We start from the raw sequence: 18812 nt of genomic DNA on the forward strand, positions 1-18812 counted from the left end.
CTAGCGAGAAGTACAGCGTTTTGAGGACCCTCACGTCGGTGAAACCAGCAGCATTTCTTCGAAGGAAACCGAGCATAGCGTACGATTTGGCCACGGAGATGGAGACGTGCTGGTTGAATTCCATCTTGCAGTCAATCGTGACGCCCAAGTCCACGATGGAGTGAACGCGTTCGAGTGTGGATCGGCCCATGTTGTACTCCGCAAGATTTGGGCTCCGAATCCTGTAGAACGAGATCAGCTTGCACTTTTTCTCGTTCACTTCCATTCCGTTCTGAACGCACCAGCGAAGCAGCACGTTGATGTCTTCCTGGAGAGCACGGACGTCGTCAGAATCTCCAATTCGCCGGAATATTTTGAGGTCATCGGCGTACAGCAGCTTGCATGACTGGAGACGGGAACACAGGTCATTGATGAACAGCACGAAAATCAACGGGCCAAGGTGGCTTCCTTGCGGGACGCCGGAAGGTATTTCGTAGCAGGTCGAGAGAGAACCAGCGATCTTCACATAGGCGGAACGGTTGACCAGGTACGAGTTGAGCCAACGAGTAACCCAGTCCGGCAGGCCAAGCGCTGTTAGTTTGGCGATAGTTAGCTTGTGGGGGACTCGATCGAAGGCCTTGGCGAAATCAATGTAGACGGCATCAACTTGTTGACGCTTCTCCATCCTCCGGGTTATCCAGTTCGTGTACGCCATCAGGTTGGACGTCGTAGATCGCTGTTTCATGAAGCCGTGCTGGTATTCCGAGATGATGTTTTTCACGGACGGGTAGATGTGGTCAACAAGCAACTTTTCCAATACTTTTGCCAAACAGCTCAGAATTGAGATCGAACGGTAGTTCTCAACTTTGGCGCGACTCCCCGATTTGTGGATCGGGGTAATTGAGGCGACCTTCCACTCCGACGGGAAAGCACCTTCGGAGAGCGAGCGGTTGAAAATGCTTGTGACGGGACGGGCAAGCGAGCTGCAGCAGTTCTTGACGACAGATGGAGGGATCCGGTCCGGTCCAGGGCCTTTTGCTGCATCCACCGAGCCAAGAGCCTTCTTTACTTCCGCAACCGAGACTGTGAGCAACGGGAGGTTAATGTTGTAGGTTGCTAGTTCGTTTAGCTGCTCTGGGGGAACCGTGGGGTCTTGCGAGCTGTGAACGGTTTCGAAAAACCGTGCAAATAGGTTTGCGGCTGCCTCCGGAGAAGTCGATTTTTCCTCGCGATACGACACATCTGTTGGTATTTCTCCCACCTGCTTCCTCTCCTTGACATACGACCAGAAATTCTTCGGGTTAGACTGGAGATTGTCCTGAACTCCTGCGATATAATTCTGGTAGCTCGTAACCTGTTGCTCAGCAAACTCAGTTTCGAGGTACGAGAGTGTGACCTTGTTTCCCCACGAGCTTCGATTCACGAACCGCTTACGTGCCTTCCGCAGTTGGTTGCGTAAGTTCCGAAGCTGCGAGTTCCACCACGGCGGAGTCCTGGAAGGGCAACGAAATCGCCTGGCTCGAACTGGCACTGTGTCGCGTAACACGTTCAGCAGCTGGTCGTAGAACTCTGTCACGGCGTCGTCCAGTGAGCCCGCTGTGTCCATCGTACTCCAATCAACAGCTTCTAGCCTTGAATTCAGCGTTTCAAAGTTGCAACGTTTGAAATCGAACTCCTCAGCAACCGGATCGATAGATTCGGAAGCAGGTGTGTGCGCGCAAATCTCTAGCTTCAGAACGAATGGAGGATGCGGGGCGTCTATCGGTAAGAGTGAGTTCGGGGGCTGTAACAGCTCAAAGGCCGCAGCGTCATTCACAAAGGCGAGGTCTAGTAAGCGGTTGGAGTTGTTCAGCAGGAAGTTTATTTGTACCAGCCCGTTGGCCAGGAAGGACTCGGTGAGAGCCACCTCTGCATCGGACGACGCGTTCGCGGGGAGAAAGCCACCGACGTCTTCATCGAAGACCCAGACGAGATCCGGAAGGTTGTAGTCCCCGACAACAACCACCACGTCTTGATCCGTTGCTTTTTCGAGAATTTGCTGGACGGATTCAGCATGCAAGGTGTACACGTCGGGAGTGGTGCGTGGTCGGACGTAAATCCCGCAAACGAAGAGAGAGAAGGAATGGAAGTTGATACGAACCGTTGACTGCTCCAACCGTTCGCAGTTAGCCAATTCTACCTCCCTAGCTCCAAGGTCGCTTTTGACAGCAACAAGTGCTCCTCCTCCACGAGCTGCGCTGGACGTGGCGGTGTTTCGGTCGAGTCGGAAGATCTTGTAGTTCGTGGAGAACTCCGAGTCCAGAATATTGCCGTGCAACCAGGTTTCGGTGAGAACCACTACGTCGTAGTCACTGGACATCAAGGCGAGGCGCAGTTTCTCCGTCATTGTTCGCATGCCGCGAATGTTCTGGTAATAGATGGTCAAGTGTCGTGGAGGGCTGCAAGCCAAGGGATTGTCAGGAGAAGAAAAAACTGTTGACTCAGAGTACTCGCCTGGAGTTTGTTGTTGGAAGACCCCCTCTCGACTTCCGAACGCAGGGCCGGGACGACTTGGCTGGCCGCTGGCTGGGAGCGCGACTGCGTCGGAGCGATTGGGGACTTCCATGGTACCGTCTAGCGAGCGTCCCGGTGATGGCAGCGCGGCACGGTGCGATGGGTTGTCCAACGGCGCGGGGTCTATCAGCTGTGACACCATGACAGCTTCAGCCGACGGCAAACGCCGCGTGGAATCGGGAACGGTACTTGGGCTGAAAATTGGGAGGCGTTCGGAAGAGGAAGTGTTGCTAATATACGGGTACTTGCCTGTGGGGCAAGTTTGGCAACTCCTATCTCGCACTCCGACCACAGGACCGGGACAGGTTAAGTCGGCAGCCGCAAACGGGGGTGCAACTGTGTCGGAAGGAGTAGGAGTCGCCATAGTGCCTTGCTTCGTATATCCCGGTCTTAGCCCGACGTCGAGTTCACTGCAACTGGAGGTCCGCTGGGGGTTGTAGATGTGTCCATGTCCTCCGTTCCGCTCTCCAGCCGTGGTGCTATCGGGTTGCCCGTTACCACCAGCGGCTTTATCACCGCCGATTTCCCCGACAACGTGACCACGTTTTTTGTCCTACCCTCGAATTCACGGACAGTGAAGTTTTCCGGCCACGTACCATGCGCAAAAGCGACTTGCTTGAGTTCCGGTCTGACGCTGACTTTGAAGGATACAAAGGAAAGCGTGGATAAATCTTTCCCCTTCGGCACCAGCTTCTGGACCTTCGGCGAGTCTTCCATGTCCAAAAATTCACGGACCAGCTGGGCGACATCGTCTTCGGAGGTGGTTGGTTCAAATGCCGAAAGGTACAGGTGAAGCAGCTCATCGCCTCCCTCGTCGGAAATGTCCACCGTTTGCATCGTGACGTTGAGCGTTTTTGGTTCCCGTCCGCAGTTAGCGTACGTAACCGGGCCGCCCACAGCGGTTCCATTCCTGCGATGCTTTGGGGTCCGCGCGAACTGCGAGCCGTTTTTAAAACCGCGCGGTTTTAACGGAGTGGTCGGCCGCTGGCTCGGTTGCTTGTCGATCTTGGCCGTAAGGGATAGGATCGCTGCCTTCAGCTCCGACACATCCGCTTGAAGCGAGCTCAGTGCATCCGGTGCACCGCTAGCAGCAGGAGCAGGGCGAAACGTATCCGCAGGGAAAATGCGATTTGCAAAGTTTGCCGCACAGGTATCACACATCCAGAACATGTTTCCCTCGTACAGAGCCAATTGGTCGAGCAGTGGGTAGTCCACCTTGGCACAGATCATGTGGAACACTGCACCACAAAAACCGCGGCAGAAAATCTTGTCGGAATCTGCCACATTCTTCTGGCACTTTTTGCAAGGTGACATTTTTGCCGCAATAAACTCTCCCGGTAACGATGCTCTTACTGATGCGGGCTTCGGCTAGCGCCGTATAGATGGCGGTGCGCAGCGGTGAGCAGAATTTGTGCGAGAATGAGTCGCTCTCACTGCGAGAGTCCGAGTAGGTGGCCGCAGAAAGATAAACAAATTTGCCGCAATCACGAAAAAACTTTCCGATAATAATCGACTTTTTCGCAATAATTTCCACCACCAACACAGCACACGGCAGAAAACTCGTCCCAGGGAACTGTTGACACCGGAATAGCTTCGAAACAGTGAGTAGAACACCAAAATAAAACGAGTTGAAAGTCGCGAGTAAACAAACACTGCAGTACAAACGACGTGACGTATGGTGTATGAATGTAATGTCGATATCTCAGCAACTAATGGTCCGATTTACAATGTTAAAATATGAAACATTCGTGAAATTTTCCAATCTTTTCGAAAAAAAATATTTTCAAAATTTTTAAACCAAGACTAACATTTTAAAAAAGCGTAATATTGAATAGGCCCATTTGAAATGTTGGTCTTTATTCAAAAAAATTCAAATCATTTTTTTCGAAAAGATCGGATTCGGATCGGATTCATATTTTCACATCGTATATTGGACCATTAGTTGCTGAGATATCGACGTTAGAAAATGGTGGGTTGTTTGGGTGAGACTTAGAAAACATCATTTTTCCTGCTTTTTAATCCTTTGCATGGCAATATCTCAGCAACTAAGGGTCGTATCAACAAAGTTCAAAAAAGCAAATTATAGAGAATTTTCTCAGCTATTCATAAATATTTTTTTCAAAAGTGTTTGTTTTTTTTGTTTTTTTTTAACTTTGCAGGTTTTTTTTCGTTTGGAGCAATTTTTTTATTTCATATATATATATTTTTTTTTGTTTTTATTGTTACACGCAGGGTATTTTTGAGAATGTAACAATATTCTGCAATTTTTTTTGTGGGGCCATTCATAAACCACGTGTACACTTTGACTTCGCGGAAATTACCAAATATCATAAAATTCACACGAAAAAAATCACTATTCCTTAAAAGAAAACTGCATTATTTTAATGTGCTCAAAAACTAATGATTTTCTCAAAGAAAAAGAATTCGAATCGGCAAACGGAATGCATTTTCGGATAATTTGGAATATTTTTTCACTGGGAGAAGAAAAAAATAGTTTGTAATGACTTAACCCTCTACAACCTAACCCCGCCATTAGACGGGCTTCGATCTAAAAAATCACCAAACATCAATTTTCCAACCGATTTTTGATCTGTAAAAAGCATTGGAAAGAAGAACTCTTAAAATTTTAGAAAATTTTAGGGTTGAAAGTTTTACTTGTTTTATGTGACTTTGCCAATGTTTTTAAAAATGTATTTTTTTAGGGGTCAACTTTGGCTGTGTTTTTTACTAACCTATATTTTCAGTAAAAAGAAGTATGCAGTAATTTTTGTAGTGACCCAGACTATGCCTCTACACATTTTTTGCAATTTAAATGATGATGGTGCCATTCTATAGCAGAAAATGTGAAAAACATGCAAACAAATTAAAAAGTAAAACGTGAAAAAAATAGAAAGGCAAAATGTAATTATATTAGGTGGTAGAATAGGCCAAATACTACCAAAAACAAACATAAACTTAACAAGGTTAATGCAAATTAAAATACTAAAAATAAAACAAGAGAATTAAAGTTTTTCGTAGAACAAAAGTTGCTCAAAATGACCTCAATAACACGGGGAAAATAAATAATAGCTGCTGAAGCCTCAAGCTATCGGCCCATTAGTTTGCTTTCATCTATTAGTAAATTATTCGAAAGAATAATTCTTAATATAATGATGACGCACATTAATGAAAATTCAATTTTCGCTGATGAGCAGTTTGGATTTCGCCTTGGGCATTCAACTACTCATCAGTTGTTGAGAGTTTCGAATTTGATTCGAAGCAACAAACCTGAGGGCTATTCTACTGGCGCTGCTCTTCTAGACATAGAAAAAGCATTTGACAGTGTTTGGCATAAAGGTTTGATTGCGAAATTAAAAAGGTTTAATTTTCCGATTTATATCGTGAAAATTATCAAAAATTATTTGACGGATCGTACTCTGCAGGTATGTTATCAGAACAGCAAATCTGATCAACTACCTGTACGTGCCGGCGTCCCTCAAGGAAGCATTTTGGGTCCAATTTTATACAATATTTTTACTTCTGACTTGCCTGATTTGCCCCCAGGATGTCAGAAATCACTTTTTGCTGATGATACAAGCATCTCTGCCAAAGGTAGAAGCCTTCGTGTCATCACAAGAAGATTACAAAAAAGCTTGGATATTTTCAATTCTTATTTGAAAGAATGGAAAATTACTCCAAATGCTGCAAAAACTCAACTTATTATTTTCCCTCACAAACCAAGGGCTGATTTTCTTAAACCAAAAAGTCATCACATTATAAAGATGAATGAGGTAAATTTAAAGTGGGAGGATCAAGTGAAATATCTTGGACTTGCTTTTGACAAAAAACCTTACTTACAAGGATCATATTGAAAGTATACAGGTTAAATGTAACAAATATATTAAATGTTTGTATCCACTTATAAACAGGAATTCTAGACTTTGTCTCAAGAATAAACTGTTAATTTATAAACAAATTTTCAGACCTGCCATGCTTTATGCTGTGCCGATCTGGACAAGCTGTTGCTTAACCAGGAAGAAAAAACTTCAGAGGATTCAGAACAAAATTCTGAAAATGATTCTGAAACTTCCTCCCTGGTTCAGCACCAGTGAACTTCATCAATTAGCCGAAGTTGACACTTTGGATGTTATGTCCAATAAGATAATTGATGCATTTCGACAAAAATCATTGCAGTCTTCAGCTGCATTGATCCGCTCTTTATATAGTTTATAAGTTAGTTTTAAGCTATCCCTTTTCCCTTTTGTACATGTAGGACCTCCTACATTTGAAATCACTGAATAGCGAAAGCTACAATATTTCATGAATAAATTAAAGTTGCTAGTATTTAAAATTGAGGTGAAAAGTCATCGATTGTGATTGGACACTCAATAATATTTTAACTGAATGAATGTACATGGAAGAGAAAATCTGAATAAATATAAAAAAAAATCATAATTTCTCTGTATAGCGTGGCTACCTTTTCCTCCAAGTTTAGACAATTTATTAGCATACCTTATTCTAAGGCTTTCAAATTGTTCCACTTATTTATTTTTTTAACATAGAGAGCCAGAAGACACTGTAGTTCAACAAACAATTGAAAACAATAAAACTTTTAATTTGCCTACAATAAGTAATTGTTAATCCTTTTTTGAATTCTGTACTTAAACAAAGATGTTAAGATATCTAGTTAGGCCGTTGCAAATATTTTTTGAAGTTTATGTCCCTCGACTCTGACCAAAGTCGAGGGGGGGGTGGGGAAATAAAAAAGTTTAAACATTGAATTTACGAGCCATGGTTTCAACATTTGAATGAACAAAGTGTTTAAAAATGCATTTTACACCTGCCCAGTTGTTTTGCAATCATTTGTTTTCAAAATACCTAAGTATTGACGAAAATTTATTTTTTTGCAGAAAAAAAGTTTTTGCGGTGCTGTACATTGGAATTTCATAAAAATTCAAAATACTTTTAATCCAGCCCAAACATGCTAAATATGATTATAAATGCAGAAAAATGCGTTTTAGATTGTTTTAAGTTGATTTGACTTCTATTTTCATTAAAATTTTGAAGATTTTTGAAAACATATTTTTTTGCCCCCTGATTTTTCGGACCAATTTTGAAGGGGGGGCGACATAAACTTTGAAAAATATTTGCAACGGCCTTAAAAGTTTTACGATTTTTTTTTATCTCGCAGAATTATTTTAATGTTGACTTTATTCATTTGCCAAACATAGAATTTCATGAAGTATCTCATTTCTCTCTACACTGTCTCATTGTTACTGAAAAGTGTTTAGCATAACGCCACCTTGAAAAAAATATCAAAAATTGGCAAAAAACTGTATCACTTTGACCATTCCTCTCTAATTTCATAACATTTGTTTCTTATTTCAAACTGAGTTCTTTCAAATCTAATCAAGCCTGTTCCTGATATTTTAGAATCATTCTGAAATATAATTTTCAAACATTTACTTCATGTTTTACTTCGAACCCACCGTGTCTGCACAGCTCAAATGTCAACACAATTTCCCTGCACCCTTTCGCTCTGTCCCGGAAAATCACACGAACTGCGCACGCGCCACGTGGTCGCGGAAAAACTCACCACTTTCATTCTCTCTCCGCGAGAGCGAAATTTTCCTTTCAATCTTGCGAGAACGCGAGAACGGAAAAACACGCACACAAAGCAGCTCAGTGCCGAACGGAATTTCCTCTTAAAACGGACCGTCCGTCCGGAAAGGACTCTCAGTTTCGCGTAAACTTCCGATCGGTCTGCAGGGTTTTCCACGGCTGGAAAGGGAGTCTCGCCAAAATCGTTTGTTATTGCACTCTGAGGAAGAGTAAAGTTTTTAGTGTTGAAAACCCTGACTTCCGGGAAGAGTGTTGTGTTGGCTCAAGTGCAAATACTAAAGGAAATTTCCGTCCTGGGAGTGCTTCGCCAGCAATCCTACTTGGAAAGTTGGGATGGAAAAAACCAACAACTCTGATTTCGACAAAGGATTAGAATCGACTTTCAGCTTCAACCCTTCTATCGGTGTCTGTGGTTTTCCGCTCCAGAAAGGCGCCAGTGAATAACTTTCCAGCAAGAAACGTGAAGGGGAAAAACAGCTAAATCTGCACTATTTGGCAGAGGCTACGATAGTAAAGCAGTGTTGGTTGCACCAACACCAACTTGTAGAAGGATTTCCACAAAAAGAAGAAGCAAAACGCAAATAAAAGCAAAAAAAACAATTATTTCCCTGCGTGTCCTACCACTGCTCGAAAAATACTCCGTCCTCGGTGAGTGTCCTCCGGAACTGAAACCGGCAAACCAACAAGTACTTGGCGAACAGCTGGTTCTGGGTATTCTGCTGGTGTGAGAAAAGCACCAACTGTGTGGGTGAGTGTGTGTGGAAAGAGACCAACTTTGGTTGAAGTTCAAAGGAATGCAGTGTGTTTGTGGCGTAGTTTGTGACGCGAAGTAAACATCGCGCCCGTATATAAAGGTGCAATTAAGGTGAGTGTTACTTTAGACGTCATCAAATATCGCTGCTGTTGGCGTTGATGTCTGCAGGAAGGATGCGTAACAAATACAATTCAGAAGATGGTGACTTGAAATTTTTACATAAATGTTGAACAACCGTAATGTCGAAAAGTGATGACGAAAAATGAAAGCACCCTTTAGGCAAAAGATAATGAGGTTAATAAGTACACAGTAAAAAAATTCTGTGTAAAATCGCATGCAAAAGCATGCACATCACCTCTGTGAGAAAGAACATGTAATATTGTATGAGAAAACGTGTACACAAAAAGCATGTACAAAAGAAAAATAAATAAATATTGCACACCCCAAAAATAACATCAATCTGGTGAGAGTCATATCCAGATTACCAAGTCCGCGCCCCAACCATCTCGGCTATCTCGCCGCTGTGAATATAGCTGGATCAACACCGATGTAGCTGTACGTTCCCCATACATCGTATACAGTTAATTCAGTATACGACGTACGGAAAACCTACTGGTAAATCGGCTTTGAACACAATATTTACAAGTCGGTGAGATAGCCGAGACGGTTGGGGCGCGGACTTTGTAAGCTGGATATGACTCTCACCAGATTGATGTTATTTTTGGGATGTGCCAAATTTATTTATTTTTCTTTTGTACATGCTTTTTGTGTACACGTTTTCTCATACAATATTACATGCTTTTGCTGACAAAGGTGATGTGCATGCTTTTGCATGCGATTTTACCATCGGATAATTTGCTGTGTACGCTCTGATACCAAAGATGAATGAAAACTTTGATTTGAAATCAAGTGAAGTCAAAAAATGTGTCAATGGATGACGACTGAGGCTAATGCAATTTTACTAGTTTAAATATGATTGTACCATTATTATCGATTACGCCTCGTTGAACACAAATAATTGAGTTATTTTCAGATGCTACTTAATGATGTTATTTTGCGTATTAGCCCCACACTTGCTTTAACTAGTTCGTGACTTGCAATATTTTGAAATAGATTTCAATTTTACTACGATGTAACTTATCATATAACATTTCCAGGGATACTCCCAAGTAACAATTTTAGTTTTGTAATAGTTTCAAAGAGATTCTGTAGAGTTCCCAAGAAAATTTCAACGAAATGCCATTTAGTCCTACATGCTGAGTTAGTTAAATCGAGTTAAATCAGTTAAGCGAGTTAAATCAACATTAAAACCAAAATGGACCATTTTAGGAGGTTGTCCAGAGTATTATTGAGGAGTATCGTGAGACGTACAAATTTTATTGTGTGTTTTATTAAAACTTTATTGATCTCTTCATAACAAGAGTAAAACTGTTTGGTTTGGATTGAGGTTTTCTTTTAGTCTGTGCGTATTCTTGAATCCTTCAACAAAACATAAAGCATTTATGTTTTGGGATTTGTAGCAAACCAAAAAGCATTCGTGATAGACTGAGTAGTTTTCTAATTAACTTGATTGAAAGCAATTATTCCTACATGCAAATACAAAAGGTTGATAGCAGATAAAAATTATTTGACTTCAAATTATTAATATTTGTGTTAGTACCACAAATGAGTTGAGTTTCAACATAAAATGAACCGTGATAGTTATGCCAACATAATTTAATCGAATAATTTTCAAAGATAGCTCGAAAAACTAGTATGCGCACTTCCGATTCACTGTAAAAAGTCATGATTTTTTCAAAAAACAATGTTTTTTGCATATTGTTGCTCCCAAATTCAATATGGCTACGCTTTTCGGCTGCTCGCATCTTCCAGCAACATGGCGAAGTTCATGAAATATAAACGTTCTTGTTTAAATCTACATTAAATCCATTCCTTCTTGAACAGGAGTGGCTCAAAACTTGCCAAGACTTACAAGATTTATAAAAGTTTTACAACGGCTTTAATCAGATCCAACAAAATTTATCATGGCTTTCATCAAGATCAAATCGCACAAGACGGGGACGTAGCGCATGCGTGTTTTCTCAGCTGCAAAAAGATCGCCATCGGTGATGGACAACTTGAATTTCAAAATAACTGCATAAAAAACACAGGCTTGCATTTCAACGGTATTTATTTATTCGAATAACTCATCCAAAATTAAACACACATCTGGTCACTTGATGAAAAACAAACACAACTTTTTTCATGTAGGTTGATGAACGCTGTCCAAATCATCACTTTCACATTGTAATCACCGCAAACTTTTACCAAATTGTGCGTACTTGTACCTTTATCTCACCAGCACAATAGACAGAATATAACAAATAGTAATGTTAATAGATTTAAACAGTTAATTTCAGAAAAAATAGGAAACACTTGCAAAGGCCACCAATCAATCTTCGAGCGCAACTGTCAATGGTTATGCGTAGCAATACATATAATTAAATCTTATGGGTTTTATTCCAGAGAAATTTAAGGTGATGAAGTTTTACTGATTCCTTGTCGTATACAATGAACATTTATAACAGTATTTGTTAAAACTCAAAAGTTTTTCACTAAGAAATGTCAACCGAGCATGAGGACGCCCTCATTAGACGCCATTCCATCCATTTCTACTAACAACTGTTTCAGGGTTTATGCCGACGTTCATTTCGATACACTCCGATCCGTTTAAGCTGAGGAACCTGCACCTTGGTGGCCACTGCCTTCGCCAACAGTGTCTTCCCACTCCCAGGGGAACCCAGCAGTAGAGCACATTTGGGAACCTTTGCCCCTAGCCGATCCGGTGCCTCCAAATAATCGACAAATAACATCATATCCTGCTTCGCCTCCTGCAGACCACACAGCAAGAAAAGTAGTAATCCAGCTGCGTGTAAAAGGCCTGGGTGTAAAATAAATTTTGCATTATTTTATGAAATTCTATGTAATATTACACCCTGAAATATGTAGTCCATCAGTATGGGAAACCTACTTAACCGAAATGTCAAGCTCATATATGCGTTCTTCTTTTCCATTTTTCATCGGTCTGATGGCCGAGTGGGCTAAGGCGCCAGTCCTCACTGTTGGTGCTGGGTTTGAATCTCGTCGGTTGCAACTTTTTTTTTGTTTTTGCAAAAAATGTACATGCAGTGTGTAATATTAAGTGTTTATTTTGACGAAGGTGATGTGCATGCTTTTGCATGCGATTTTACCATCGGTTTTTTTGCTGTGCAGCGACGTTTTTGAAGAAAACACCCTGACTTCCATTCACTGGATCCACCACGTAAGCTTGGCTCGCTTCATCTGCTTGATGATGATACCCCTCATCCAACTCAACCGCGCAATTATCACTCCCGTGGCCACCAGCGTAAACAGAATCTTCCCACTAATGTTCCCGTTCCGTTTAACCTGCACCGAAACCCCATCCTTAATTCCCAAACGCGCCAAAACCTACCTCAGCTTCTCCTCAAACTTGTCCACGTCCGCCACGGCAAAAAAATTGTGAGTTTTGCGTTACTCACATCGATAAGTCGAAGTGACAGTTTAAATCTAACAGGAATGTATAAATGCTATTTGAAGACGGAACCGATTTAAAGCAGGCTTCGTTAAAGTTAATAAGCAACACAATAATCTCTTCAAGATAGCTTAAAGTGTTGCGAATAAAACCGAATTAAAACTCTACAATGAATTCTTAACATTATCTTTAAGAAATCTTAAACCTATTATTAAGTGTTGTGTCAATGAAACCAGTAGGTTCTAATAAAAGTCATAGTAAAACTTTGTAGCATTTTTTAAAACTATTATAAAAATATATAAGAATATAAGGCATTTCACTTGTTACTTGGGACTGCTTTCTTTTACACGAATTCAAATTAGTTAAATCACCTACAATAAAAAAAACTATTATTGTATCACTTTAAAAGCCAGCTCTTCAAACTCTGCCATCTAAATGCATATTTGATAGAACAGCAATTCCACGTCAAACCAGCTGGATCCAACTCAAAAGTGCTGTGATTTGGCCCATGGCAAAATATTTAGTTTTTTGCGATTAGGTTTTCTCTAGATTTTCACAAATATTACATTACATTATTATATTACCGAGCCCGCTGAACCAATCTTGGCTCGTCACGATGCAAAAGAATGGTGGTTAGTTGAGCTTTCAATGGAAAAATACTAATGCTGGTACAAATATTATTAAAAGTTTTAGTTCAGATTAAAAAAAAAGGTAAAAAAAAGTTAAAGAATTCTTTGTTGTCTGTTTTTTTTAATATTTAAAAAAAAAGGTTTATAGCCTTACCTCCGTGAAAAGACAAAAAATATAAATCTAGTTAATTGATTATTGCGGCTTGTAGCAATTCCTAGAGTTTTGTGTCAATCGTGCTAGGCCTAGATTTTTTCATCACACTGCTTTGCAGGACTGAGAACTGTCAACTTTGCGCACTTTGCACCTTAGTAGAGTGCTGCGGGATAATTTTCATCACAGTTGGCAAACTGATTTTCCATCACACCATCAACACTAAACAAGTGTAATGCATCAACTTCTGACCAAAATCCAGTCACCAAGCTGTGGTATCCGAGGCAGTTAAGTCATTGAGATTGTCTGTTAAAGTTTCCTGGCTCGAATCTCGTAGTTGAAACTTTTGAGTTTTTTTGACGGGTTATTTTTTTCTTCTAATGAGCTCGAGGACATAATCGTCGGCATGATTCTATCGGCTACTTCGGGTGTGTTCGCTTAGTCCGTAAAAAAAAACGAAGTTGCTAGTACCAACCACTAGTAAGTGTCTTCCTTTTATCTACAAGGACTTCGCCGCCCTGGGCTCCTAAGTGTATGAAAGTATGGCACGGAGCGACGGCGCCGAATACTCATATTTACACAAAGAATTTTAGAGCGCCCGCCGCGGGATTCGAACCAGCGACCTCTGGATTGTGAGTCCAGTGCGCGGTCCGATTGATTCACACGGGCGGGACGACGCTTAGTCCGTAAACGGTACCATTATTCTCACGGCTCGAGGCCATGATTTGTTCGGACGATTGCTGCGAACATAACTCAGGGTGGCCACCTCGGGAAAAAACCGAGAAAACCGGGAAAAACCCGGGATTTTTATCCACCGGGAGAAAACCGGGAAAAACTCGGGAATTCGACTGACAAACCGGGAAAATATTTTAAGTTTAGTTAAAGTTTGACAAAATCCTCTGAAATGTATTCAATGTGTTATTTTCTCAATGAGAATATTATTATTGTTATTCTAAATAAAAAAAAAGTAAATCTTTCCCTGTTCCTGAGGGGAACACCCGTGAAGAGTATCGGGGCCGGCATTTACAAAGCGGATTCAGTGACAGTTCATTAATCAACTTAATGTTAACATGTTAAGGTTAATGTTAACATTCCATAGGTTGTCTTCCTAAGGTGTCTTGATAAGGTCCAGTTTGTGACTGGACTAAATAAAGAATTCTCGAAAACTATGTTTGAATTTGTGTAATAGACTCATGCTGCTTGGCTATGGATGTTTTTGTTCCTGTTCTATCCTATGATATTTTTATTTGACGAATTTGTTTTTTTTTTTAAATAAAGCAAATTGTTTGCTGTACAGCATGGCTTTGGCCTTCTCTATTGCGAGATTCTCACTCGAAACAAGGTGTCCAAAGGCTTGAAACGGTGATGCAATCCAAATCTCTTGGTACACCTCCCCGGGATTCAAACTAACGACCTTTGGATTGCTGCGTAGGCTCAACTCGAGGGGAAGCATGAACTTAGGGGTTCTCAGAAACACGTGCACTTTGATTTTTTTCAAAAATATTTAGACAGGACCGAATGGTTTTTCTCCAAAGTTTGTATGGAGAATTAGTGTTACCGACCAGCATCTCTACCGAGACAAATAACGGTCTAACCTCTTAGTTAGACCGGGACCAACATTTACTTCTCCATCTAACGGAAGGCTTGATCAGTGGATCTCGTCTCAAAAATGCCACCAGGGACGACTGGAATCGAACCAAGGCCAACTGGGGTGAGAGGCAACCACTATGTCACCGGACCCACATAAATGTTTGATAAGATACAAGTTTTGCGATCAAATTGGCGTATCAATCAAGTATCAATAGAAACTTTACACAGCCGATTTTTGAAGTCTTATCTCAATAAGTCTTCAATTCCATAAGTGCAATTATGATATATTTCAACTTGAAAATAATAATATCAAGGAGTTTCTGTTTGTACACGGAGAGACCGGCCGGGGCAAATCTAAGAAAATCTTGGTTAATTTAACTAAAAGTATGGGTTAATTTTTTACACAGCTTTTTTTCAACAATCGATTGTTGATTTTGTTAACCCGAAATTGCTGACCACCGGTAATTAAAATTAACTAAAAAATACTTGGAATTGCCATTTTTGTTGGTTAAATGGCCGAAAAAAATTCTAGCAGTCGACTGCTAGAATTTTTTTTCAGAAAATTAACTAAAAATTTCTTGTTTTCAGCTGAAATATTGTGGAATATTCTGTTAAAAACTGTCTGGGAAATGTTTTTCAACTATTTTTCAACAATTTTTTTTCGTTGTATCAACCGAAATATTGTTGCATGCAGCAAATTATTAGTGGTTTATAACAAAACATTTCTTAATTAGACATTATTTATGTAAGTGTTGATGTATATATTTTTTTAATTATCTGGGCTGGGCCGAATTTCTAGCTATATTTTAACTAATGTCTTACTTGAATACATTAAAATATTCGTACATGTAGTCAATAATTAGCTGTTGTTAGCAATATTATTATTGAATTTGCGGTAAATTTTGTAATAATGCCTCACAAATTAATGCTGAGTGTTTTTATTTTCGCATTTATTCTACCTAAAAATTTAACGTTTTGTATAATTTTTTTTTTTTTAGCATGAAGTTATTAAATTACTGTTAAAAAGCATAAAAACAAAACTTTTTATTAACTGTTATTATAAAACATGTAAAGTTTGATTAATGTTTAAAAAAATTACGTCGCATAGATCTAAAAAAATAATAAAAAACATTTTACAAATTTTGTAAAACATATTTAAAAAAGATGTTAAATTTCTCGTGAATTCCTTAAAAATATAAACCGAGCAAAATTTTCACCAAGTTTTAAGCTTATATTTTTATTACGTTGTATAAAATTAAGTGTTGTATCCACTTACAATCACTGTGAAATCATCCGATAAGTCATCATCATCTACAATGGTCTCAGGGTTAGTTATTTTCCTTGTGGTTGGACACAGAATTTCCACTAAAGTGAACCTTTTGCTGCAAATAGACATGTGAAATGTATTAGTAATTTAATACAAAATTCTTAATTTCAGCTATAAACTGAAAAAAGGAATGTAAATAAATGTAATAATATTGAGGAAAGAAGAAATATCAATAATGCTACTTACCAAGGTTGCATTAATTTAACAATTACTTTTGGCAACAAAGTTTCATTGCATTTGATTCAATTTATTCAACGTACTCCGATTCCTGAAAAAAATATTTTGAGTTTTACTCACCAGTTTATTGAGCAGTCGTATTGCAACAAAACTTTCAAGATAATAATTATCTTCTTTTATATATTTTATATATTTTTATTTTTTTATATTTTACTTCATCTTTTTTTTATGTTGTCATGTGTATTTTATCCGTCGTAAGCACGAAGCTTTTTAATGATTCAGTTTTCTAATAAGAATCACATTAGATAAATTATTGTGGAAAAATAAACCCATAGTTACTCGGATTAACCAACATTTTGTTAAATTTGCCCGGGCTGCTTTATCCGTGAAGAGTCGGCCCGCATTTCCCTTCTATTGGCCTCTCGTTCCATCAAACATTCTTATAACGTTTTCAACTCACTCGCATTAGAGGTCCTCATGGCGAAGGTCGTCATAGTTTATCACCTGCAAAGAAATCATCATCAAACCTACTCACCAATTCCACCTCCCCAGTTGCAACACTTTGATTTGCCACTTCAACATTAGCCAAATAGTGTAATTTTCACCTTTCACATCCTCTCACTTCATAATTAACAACACAAACTCAACAAATTGACCGCTCTCGTTCGAATCCTGACTTCAAATGACAGACGTAAACAAACCCAAGTTCATCTTTTAAATATTCAACCAAATGTAAATTATATTCAACCAACAAAATTTTTGATTTTCCTAAAACCAAAGCTAACAGTCGAGCACGTTCATTCGAGTTCGGGAAATCTGTTAGCTTTTTGCCTCTAGCATTTTCAACAAACAGGTTATTAAATTAATACTAAATTTTAGTTATTTTAACGGAATATTGGCAGTAACAAGTACGTTTTTGTTAAAATTTACGAAAGTAAAATCAACAATTTTAATTGTTAAAATTTCTGGGCACGGTCTCTCCGTGTAAAATAATCAGAGATTGCTATGATCTGTCAAAATAATTAAAACCGTTATAACCTCTCGTGCCCGTGCGAACGGGTTGGTTTTAACTTGGTTATAACTTAAAACCATTTCGTTAAAACCGGCTATAACTCGCCCGTGCGAACGGGGTATAACAGTTATTTTCTTTCTTAATTTCACCGAACAGCTTTTTCGGGTATGCTGTTGCTTAAATGTTTTAAATTATTAGATTTTTTTGTTCAATTAACTTTTATATTCATCCGCATAATTAAATGTTGTTTTTGAGAAATTTGCAAGGAAATTTGTCTTTATTTCGAGTCTTGTTCAAGAACCCAAAAATCGGACAAATTGGGGAAATTATCATATGTTTGGCACTCGCTCCTAACTCCATCCAATATGCTGATTTACACTATTCAAACAACTTTATATACTTTGATAGAAACTTGCTTGCTCAATTCTTATTGAGCTATTTATTACTCGATTTCAGTAGAAACGCTTTTACTGAGCTGTAATTGTATGTCAAAGTGCTGATATGGCAACATTATAGGCACGTTAGAATTAGATGCTGTTCCCCTACATAAGGCTGGTACATATTTTGTTTAAAGTATTTGTTGCCATAAAATTAAATCCCAAACCAGCAATGTGAATAAAATGATCAGTGTGAATGGGGTTCTGTACTACGCAAATCGCACGGTATGTTTTCTGAATTTAAAAAAAAAAATAAAAAAAACTTCTTATTATTATCATGTCTTTAAGAAATTTGTATTTGAATGGATAGTAGGGTGCCCAGAATATAGGACTTTTTCTCAAAACCTGGCTCCACAAGCTGAATATTGTTCCTTAAGCTATTTTAGGACTCTGAGCCAAATATGAGCAAAATCGGTCAACATTTACCCATTGATACTCGAAGGTGAAGTTTGTATGGAAAACCCAATTTTCTTACGGTTTGGTCTGCACGTTGCGCTACTTTCATCCAAATATTCCCAAAAGTGAGATTCTCATTGTAAATTTAATGCTCTCTAACTTTGTAGAACATACCAAACCTGTAAAACTTGATCCTGGAAAGTTGTTAGCGATTTAAAAAAGTCATTTTTGTATGCAAAACATTTTTTTCATCAACTTTAGGCTCGGGTATCAATGGGTTGATCTCAACCAATTTCGATCAAAATTTACACTCATGCTTAAAATAACCCACAAATCAGATTTCCGCTTGTGGAGCAGGACGCGCGCGCGCTCCGGGGCACCGGGCATTTCCGCTTGACCGCGTTCGGGGAAATAGCGTTCAGGGAATTGACTTTTCAGGGAAATGACTAATCGGGTAAGTGGCATTCGGGATTGTGGCCCATTCGGGAAAATGGCATTCGGGGATGTGGACGATTAGGGGAAACGTGAAATTCGGTTAAATGGAATTCGGGGAAATGACTATTAGGGGAAGTGTCTTTGCGGAGAAGTGGCATTCGGGGAAATGTTCCTTCGGTAATATGGGTTTCGGGGAAATGTCATAGATTCAATAGGACACCGTCTATTTTTAGACGATG

General features: G+C 39.5%; 1 protein-coding gene across 1 annotated transcript in view; it reads left to right on the forward strand.

Moving 5' to 3' along the window:
• The first annotated feature begins 8210 nt into the window (after nucleotides 1–8210).
• LOC120431844 (uncharacterized) overlaps nucleotides 8211–18812 on the forward strand; it is a 202113-nt gene continuing 191511 nt past the window's right edge. The window contains exon 1 of the mRNA XM_052710932.1: nucleotides 8211–8998. The gene's annotated coding sequence lies outside the window, so the exon portion shown is untranslated. The remainder of the gene's footprint in view (nucleotides 8999–18812) is intronic.

Source organism: Culex pipiens, chromosome 1, assembly GCF_016801865.2.
Source record: "Culex pipiens pallens isolate TS chromosome 1, TS_CPP_V2, whole genome shotgun sequence".
Classification (NCBI taxonomy): domain Eukaryota; kingdom Metazoa; phylum Arthropoda; class Insecta; order Diptera; family Culicidae; genus Culex; species Culex pipiens.